This window comes from Octopus sinensis, unplaced genomic scaffold, assembly GCF_006345805.1.
Source record: "Octopus sinensis unplaced genomic scaffold, ASM634580v1 Contig18118, whole genome shotgun sequence".
Lineage (NCBI taxonomy): Eukaryota > Metazoa > Mollusca > Cephalopoda > Octopoda > Octopodidae > Octopus > Octopus sinensis.
In genome coordinates this window covers 2,684-10,985 of record NW_021835558.1, presented here as the reverse complement: position 1 = coordinate 10,985, position 8,302 = coordinate 2,684, and the positions used below count along the sequence as shown (strand labels likewise).

Sequence of the window (8,302 nt, the reverse complement as noted above, 5' to 3'; positions counted from 1 at the left end):
AATAAATAGCCAATACTTGACAATAAACACATTTGTCTAAAACAAAGCGGATATCTTCTCTCATTATGTTATAGAAAGTATTCCTCCACATACTACTAAGTCTATCTCGGCCAAAATGGTTTTTATTATGCTCAGACTTCAATAAAGCAGATAAACTACCTCAATTATCTTTAATTTCAGTTCCTTATCTTCAATGGCCAGTCCATTAATATGCCGGGTCCATTAATGTGCCGGTCACATTTAATTATCAAATAAACTAAGTTCAAAATTTTATCAAAAATATAATCAGTTAAATCTAAACATCAATTAAACAATTTTGACAATTAAAAAAAGTAAAAAAGTAATAATTCTCGTTTTATTTTTTTAATTTTGTTTTGTGTTTTACTTCTAGTTCATTTATAGATTTTTTATATACAATTTATTTCTTAAAAGAAAACAGAGAGAAAAGAGAGTTAACAAGAGGACTCGTAGATGGAGAAACATTTTCCACGTACAATGGCAAGGGAAATCCTCTGAAGGAGGCATCCAAACTCACGCGTGTCGTTTTTCTTGCGAGAAATCAGACGACCCAGCTTTTTGAGGAAAATGAGTGACCTGTCACTGATTACGCCAGAGGTCTCCACGGCGATCGGGGTAAACAGATAGCGTTCCGAGAGATTAATGTACTTTGAAATCTTTAATTCTTCTGCTCTGCAAAAAGCAGGGCCAACTGCGACAGCTGAGGGAGGAAGATTTTGTTCGGAAAAAGTATCTGAGCAAGTTGCATCCCATTTATAGATTTTTTTTCATTACAATTTCCTCTGTATTTCTGCAAAGTTTTTGTGTCTGGTCTTGTTCTTAGTATTCAATTACTGATGATCTGCTGTTTAATTTAGTAATACATATGAGTGGTTAATGACAAATTTTGGCAACTTTTTTGATTACAATCATCTTGTCATAGATAAAAGACTTGTAAATAATTTTCGCTTATGTGTTCTACAAACTTAAACAACTTTTTTTGATTCACTTCATATGGTAAGAGATTCTGTCATTTTTTCAAAAGTAGATAGAAAGGATAATGCTTAGAAAATTTTATTTTTTGTTTTATTTGATGCAAATATATTAGATACCCTCTCCATTAATATAAACCACCTTAATTTTTGTTCCTAGCTGAATTCAAACAGAATCACATTATTAAATGTTATTTATTTAATTTTTAAAAGTTTTAAATTTATCGAATTAATTACAATAAATTATTACGTGTCACGCATGTTATTTTCTTTTCTTGTGTTGTGCTTTTTGTTGTTAATTTTTATTTCTAATTTCAATCTTTTTTATATTAATGTTTTATTTTTATTCTATTTTTTAAATTGTTTGAAGATTAATTAAATTTGATTACTGGTAAAATATCATGGATAAATTTTATTTTGCAAGTTAATTTGAATTCATTTCATCGTTTATTTAATCTTCATCCAATGCATTTATTTAATCTTAACACAACATATAACTCTCGAAAGTTAATCAAAAACTACTTCCGAAGTTATCCACGACCTGACAGTGTTTCTCCTGGTATCTGAGTCACCACAGCAAGTTACAAACTCGTCGCCCTTAATTTAAATTCTTCTCAATTTAAAATCTCCAATTCACAAAGTCCGGCTCTGAAATTCACGTCGCACTTTGTACTAAAATAAAAATACAACAAAAAACCAAATATCAACAAAATGCTGCAAAACCTCATCTCCTGACTGAACTACAAGAATTTTTGAAAAATCCTTGTTTTCTTTGAAATAAAAGTTGAATTCAATATAAGAACAAAAGCCAATAAACGGATGACTGCAATTGGCCAGTTCCACCTAAAATGGACTCGAATGATTACCAGGGTCACTCCAATGTCCTGCGGAAAAAAGACTAAATAAATGCAAGGAAACGTTAATCTACAAAGTACCTTGCAACCTTCACATGTTGCGACTCCGTAATGAACTCCAGATGAACGGTCACCACAAATTTTACATAAAATTGCATTAAAATTTCGCCGGTCACAAACAACTTATTATAGCACAAATAACGTTAATAATTTTGGGTATTTTGACGTTGTTGTTGCACGTTGTTGTGGTGCACTTTTTTCATTTTTTGTTATTTAATTATCTTTTTTTTCTAAAATATAAAATATATTTCAAATCAAAAGAGAAATAGTCATTGGCAGATAGCCAGAGTATTGCCTCTGACTATTGCTATAGATATTCTTTCGATTAAATACCGGTGCTCACACGGGTCGCCGGTAACCCTTCCGATTAATGAGGCAATGCGCTGGAGTAGGGTCCGAGTAGAAGGCCCCTGTATTCCTGACGTCTCAACAGCCAGGGGGACAAACACTCTCCCATTCCCAATTCCAGCGTATTTCTCAGCTTTTCTCTTCTCTGCCCGTTCAGACGGGGCTTCTGCATTCTCGATGCATAATTTGATGTTCTGATTGGAAAAGGAGTTCACACACGTGACGTCCCAAACCAGACACTTTCCCCTCTGAAATGGAAATGTGGTCATCCCATCGGGTCTTCTGCCGTCTTCTACGAAAATCCCTGCAGGTTCCAATTGTGTGTGGAATCCAGCAGTTCGAAGAGATCGACAGATGATCTGGTTCAGTTCGGAATGCCGTGAGGACCGTCCAATTCCGTTTCGACATGAGAGGGAGTGATATCCTAACTCGTCAGTCCACATGCCGCACCGGCATTGGTGTTTTTCATAGACACGTAGACCGAGGCGCAGACAAACTCCAATTCTTACGGCTTCATCATTAAGAAGGCAGCCAGTTGTATTACAAGGGTAACAGTTTAGCCACGCGCCGCGTAGGGGCTGGCTGCCCGCTTGTAAACAAGCCAACCTTCTCTGGTCCATGGTTTCCTTTATGCATGTTGTTGTATCTAATATTAATCTGTTGTTGTATCTAATATTCTGATTTCTCTAATTCTTTCCTATCCGTATAATCTTTCTTTGTCTATTTCTTTCTATCCATTATTCGTTCTGTTATAATCTTTTCATATGGTGGTCTCTCATTCAACTCTTAATCCTGTTTCCCCCTGCTCAATCTGCAACATGGTCAACAAAAGAAAGAAGGCCGTCCTCTCTGCTCATCGTGTTATCGGTTCTTTCATCTTTCTTGTGTCTCCCTTTCCCACCGCACTTCGGAACGTATCCCATCTTGGGTCTGTCCCGCTTGTCTTTCCGGCACCCCATTACTTTCATCCACCCCATCCGCCACCGCCACTCTCGGCACTCGCTGCTCCGCTGATTCCTTCCCTTTCTCTGACCCTGTATTCGGGACCCATTCTGTCCCTTACGTTCTCAAATCCATCAAACTCCTCCGCCGCCTCCGACAAATCCCGCACAGTATCCCAGCTGCTTCCTCTTTGTCCACCGCAATTGACGACCCTCTGGCCTCCGACAGGGAATCACTGGCTTAAGTTGTTCTGCTTGTCTCTTTCGGCCTCGGCTTTCTCCCATCCGTTAACAGAACCTCCCCCTCGCTTGCTACGACCGTCAAACATGAACTGTCCTCGTTTGGTTAAGATTGTCTTGGTTAAGATTGTCTTTCGAAATTGACTTTTTACGTTAGAATATTCATATCTCAAATTTTAAAAGTTTACTATTACTATTTTAAAATGAAAAATTGATTATTTTAAAATGGAAACCCTCTAAATATAATAAACAATATAATAATTAATCAATAATTTTCAAAAATAAGGTTAGGTTTGTTATGTTGTCAATCTTAGTTTTCCAGAAGTCATTAAAACCATCAAAAATAGGTTTAAAATTGGACTTAGAAAAAAGTAAGATACTTTCATATGGACGTAATTGATATTAATGACATTTTGATGCGGTCCATTAATATGCCGGGTCCATTAATGAGCCGGTGACATTAAATATTTAAAATAGAATGTAAGCTTGCATAATGAAGTTATTATAATGTGGCCTTGCAACGGGGCTGTGAGTATACTGACAGCACAGATCAAGGCAAGAGTGAATAACACAGCAAAACAAGAAAAACGTGCTACTTTTAAATGTTTATTAAAATAATCAAATAATTATATATAATAAAGTAATATCAAATTAGTCAAAATCGTGATATGTCTTAACTTTGTGAGTTGATAAAAATTAGCGTTAAAAAGTTGTAGTTTGGAAAAAATTTAATGTTTATCTAATTTATCAATCATTTAAATCGTTTATTGAAATAAAAGATTATTAAAATTATCGTGAAAAATGGATTTTTTGAGATCAAATTTGAGGAAATGTTGTCGAAAGGTGGGAATGTTTTGTGACTGTTTAGATTTTTGGTGATTCTGAGAGACCGGCCAATTCATTTCGAGATTAGATTGGTGATTAATGCCAAGTTGCTGGTCAGGAAAGACTAAAAAAAATAATTTATCTTAAAATCTTTTTTGTTAAAATACATTAATCTTTAATGATTAAAATAAGATGATTTGTTCAAGGGTAAATTAAAATTTTTCAAAGTAAAATGTAACCGGTTGCCCATACGTACCAAGCTGCCCATGTCACATGTATTATTTTATTGAAAAATTTGCTGACAATACTCTTATAATACTTGTTTATTATGGAGTTAGTTTGGATCAAAAGACGCGTTTTCATGCTTTTTGAAATTAATTATTCGATATTTAGAATTTTATATGACGAAAAAAAGCAAAATATTTTTCTCAAATTTTTGTTATTTTATAAATTTGTTGACAATGAAAATCAAACAATATAAACATCAAACTGTTTTATGGAATTAAAAGAGTTTTTTTGTGTTTATTGTCAAAATAGTGATAATTGTCAATGTTTTTAAGATTTTCGTGATTTTTATCTGAATTATTCGGAATAAATATTCTTTTGATAAAATTGTGTTCTTAAAATAAATTTTTGTGTTTACTTGTTCTAATTTAACTAAAAATAGTTTATTTCATATTTATAGTTAGCTTTATGCAATAATTAGTCAACACATTACATAACCACTTTAAATTCTGAATGTCTAGATGTATAAAACTACGAATAAAAATATGAATTGAAAATAAAACTTTATTTCCATAAAAAAATTAATTTGTTTTTAATTTCTCTAAAAAACGACTTTTCCTGTTTCAATTGTATTAGCTTTCATTGAATATAATCAAAATCAGTAAATTTAGAGATCCAAAAATATTTTTCAGAATTAATTAAGAAAAATATTGTTTTCAATTTTAGTATTGTTTTCAATTAAATTTAAATTCAAATTATTTGACAATATATTACTCTATTTGTACTTAGAACAGATAAGCCAAAAAATACATACTGGGAAATCAAACAATACAACTGTTTTATTTTATGAAATAAAAATTCGGCATAGAATAAAAGTATAACAAACATTAATAATCATTAAGTAATGTTGATTCAAAAAAATAGAAAAATAAATTAAAAAATGTCTGAAAAATAAAATTATACAAAATTATACATACATACATAAATAAAATTACAATAAAATCGCATAAATAAATACTTAGTATACTTGAGAATTAGAATAAAAAATAAAGCGTAAGATTAAATTTTTTATTAATTTGTCAATAAAAGCATAAAAAAATGGCTGAGCAATTTTTTTTGACGAGCACTGTAACATTTAGAACCGATTTGACGATTGGAATTTAAAAAATTAGTTTATCAAAAAAAGTCATCAAAGTGAATAAAATAATATATTATTAAATCATAAACTAAGGAATAATACATATCACAATATTGTAAAAACAAACTCATAACCAACATTTTTTTTAATTCATGGAAGGTTCTGAGCAAATATCAATATGCATAAAGTCCTTGAATAGAATAAATAATTATGAATAAAAAATTAATATTTGCAGCAAAATAAGAACAACAAAAGAACGTGCGTGCGACTCGTCATAATTAATTAAAAGTGTGAATTTATAAATTTTTAGGTTTACCATTAATAAATTAAACGATAATAATATAATTTAATATATAATTTAAATTTCTTAAATCCATGTATAAAATTCATGATAGTTTGAAAAAAATTTAATATTATTTCTAGGCACATGACTGTGAAAAGTCGCATTAAGTTGGGAAATAGTGATTGTTGCCAAAGCCAAATTCGGGAGGAGGCCCGTGACAGATGATTTCTGATTGGTGAGAATTAAAATCAGAAGTTTTCTACAGAAAAATCTATGGCCAATATTAAGAGCGTAGTGGGGTCAAGTGTTGAAATTTATAAATGAACTGTCATTTAGTTGTCTGCTCAGATTAAAAATATCCAATTGATTCTAAGCAATCCAAAGAAATCTACGAGGAAAGTAGCAGGAAAAAGTCAACAAGGACCTTTGCGGGCTTAACAGAGACGGCTCAAAGAGGAGAGATGGAAGTTGGCAAGTAATAGTCTGTACTCTTTCTTCAAGAAAAGAAAGTACCCAGACAAATGGTCTTACATAAGGATTACGTTCAGAGGAAAGAAGTGTTTAAACACTTCACATACATCACTTGCCAAATCTAAATCGTGAAATTTTGACAGGAATGTTTTTATGTCGAAAAAAACCCACATGGCTACAGATGTTGTTTGGAAATATAATATCTAAACCTGCTTAGACATAAAACTAAGGATGCTAAAGGAAATGCAAAAAACTTTAACAAAAACGAATCTACAAAATCAGTTTTTTTGTGCTATGCTACTGCCCGAGAAGACCACTGCAAAGCAAGTCAAGCAAATTCTTTTCGAATATAACCACCTAAAACGATTTGAGAATATCTCTAATACATAAATGAAGGAAAAGAGATACGAAAAAACGAACGAAAAATTTTTATTAAAAAAAGGCTGTTAGTAGAGGGTATAATTAAGACCTTCCACGAAAAATAAATTTGTTTTTAATTTCTCTAAAAAACGACTTTTCTTGTTTCAATTTTATTAACTTTCATTGAATATAATCAAAATCAGTAAATTTAGAGATCCAAAAATATTTTTCAGAATTAATTAGAGAAAAATAAAGTCAAAATAAATTAAAAATCGAAATAGGCAGAAGCATAGCTAACAGATGACTCACCTCTCTTCACAACTCGACTAGACTGTTCGTAACGGACAAATCTAAGCGTTCCACCACAACCGCTCTCTCTAATAGTCTTATCATACACAATCCGACTACAAACATGCAATAAAACAAGAATAGGATTCCTTCCACATATCGTATTCCTCGTAGTCTCCAAATAGTCCTCAAATCCTTCAGGATTTAGACTTTCAATCTCATTCATGCCCTATTTTTTGATTATTTCAAAAAACAGCTCGATCCATGGCTTCGATTGATTCCCAAATCTCTCCCTTAGAGGGGTCGTAGGGACTGAACATAAATCGCCTTCCTTTGAGGATTTACTCATTTTAGTACCCCAGTGACAAAAATCGGTGGAAATGACAAAAAAATTGGTTTTGTCCATCAAATATTTTGAGAGGATTTTTGCAGTTCTTCTCGACATTTCAGAATCACAGGACCCCACCATGATTGGGACAATTTTAATTGATCTTTAAATTATTTATTAAATAATTTATATATAATTAAATATAATTAATTTACCCTCCGAATATTTTGTAAATAAATGGATATTGCATTTCGAGAGAATGTTCGTCCATATCCTGTTGTATATTTATTTCTTTAAATATTTTAGTATTTCTCAATTCTTGTATTACTAAAATATATATAATATAAATTAATTATATTATTAAAATTAATTAAATACATTTTAAATCAACTTGAAGATTTCCTAGTGGGGTCTCCACTATTTCAGCAATTATTCATTTTTATAAATATATTAAGAATATCACAAAATATGCCTTGAATTTAAGTCGATAAGCCACGACTGAGTTATGGCCTCAATTAGTCTATAATAGTCCTTTTTGGTAGAAATTTTATTATCATAATAATTTCTTGTTCATCTAATACGAATATGTTTATATATCATTAATGCCTGTCCGTTACATTATTTAATAACATCAGTAAATTGGGTTAATTATTATTCATTTATTTTATTGGCATCCGACAGAATGTCACTTCCCGAACAAAGTCCAGACGAATCCAAAATATACGACAAGAGCTATTTCAAGTCTAATCACTTTTGGATAAGAGTGTGCTTTTGTGTATGATTGTGACCTCACTGCACAGAGTGTGGCTATTTCAGTGGTGATCAGTGTTTCTGCTGCCATCCCGGGTTCAACGCGGCTGGGGGAGGATTCGTGGTATTCACAGGCCTAATGTCTCTTCTGTCCAATCTACTAAACATTGCATTATGTTTCTTCAAACTCAATTCTCGCTTC

General features: G+C 31.8%; 1 long non-coding RNA gene across 1 annotated transcript; it reads right to left on the bottom strand.

Annotated features, from left to right (window-relative positions):
* Positions 1-7,428: 7,428 nt before the first annotated feature.
* Positions 7,429-7,770, bottom strand: LOC115231302. Its single transcript, XR_003883515.2, has 3 exons — positions 7,729-7,770; positions 7,566-7,677; positions 7,429-7,513 (listed from the first exon to the last, which is right to left on the bottom strand). It is a non-coding gene; the product is annotated as an uncharacterized LOC115231302 (long non-coding RNA).
* Between the last annotated feature and the right edge of the window lie 532 nt (positions 7,771-8,302).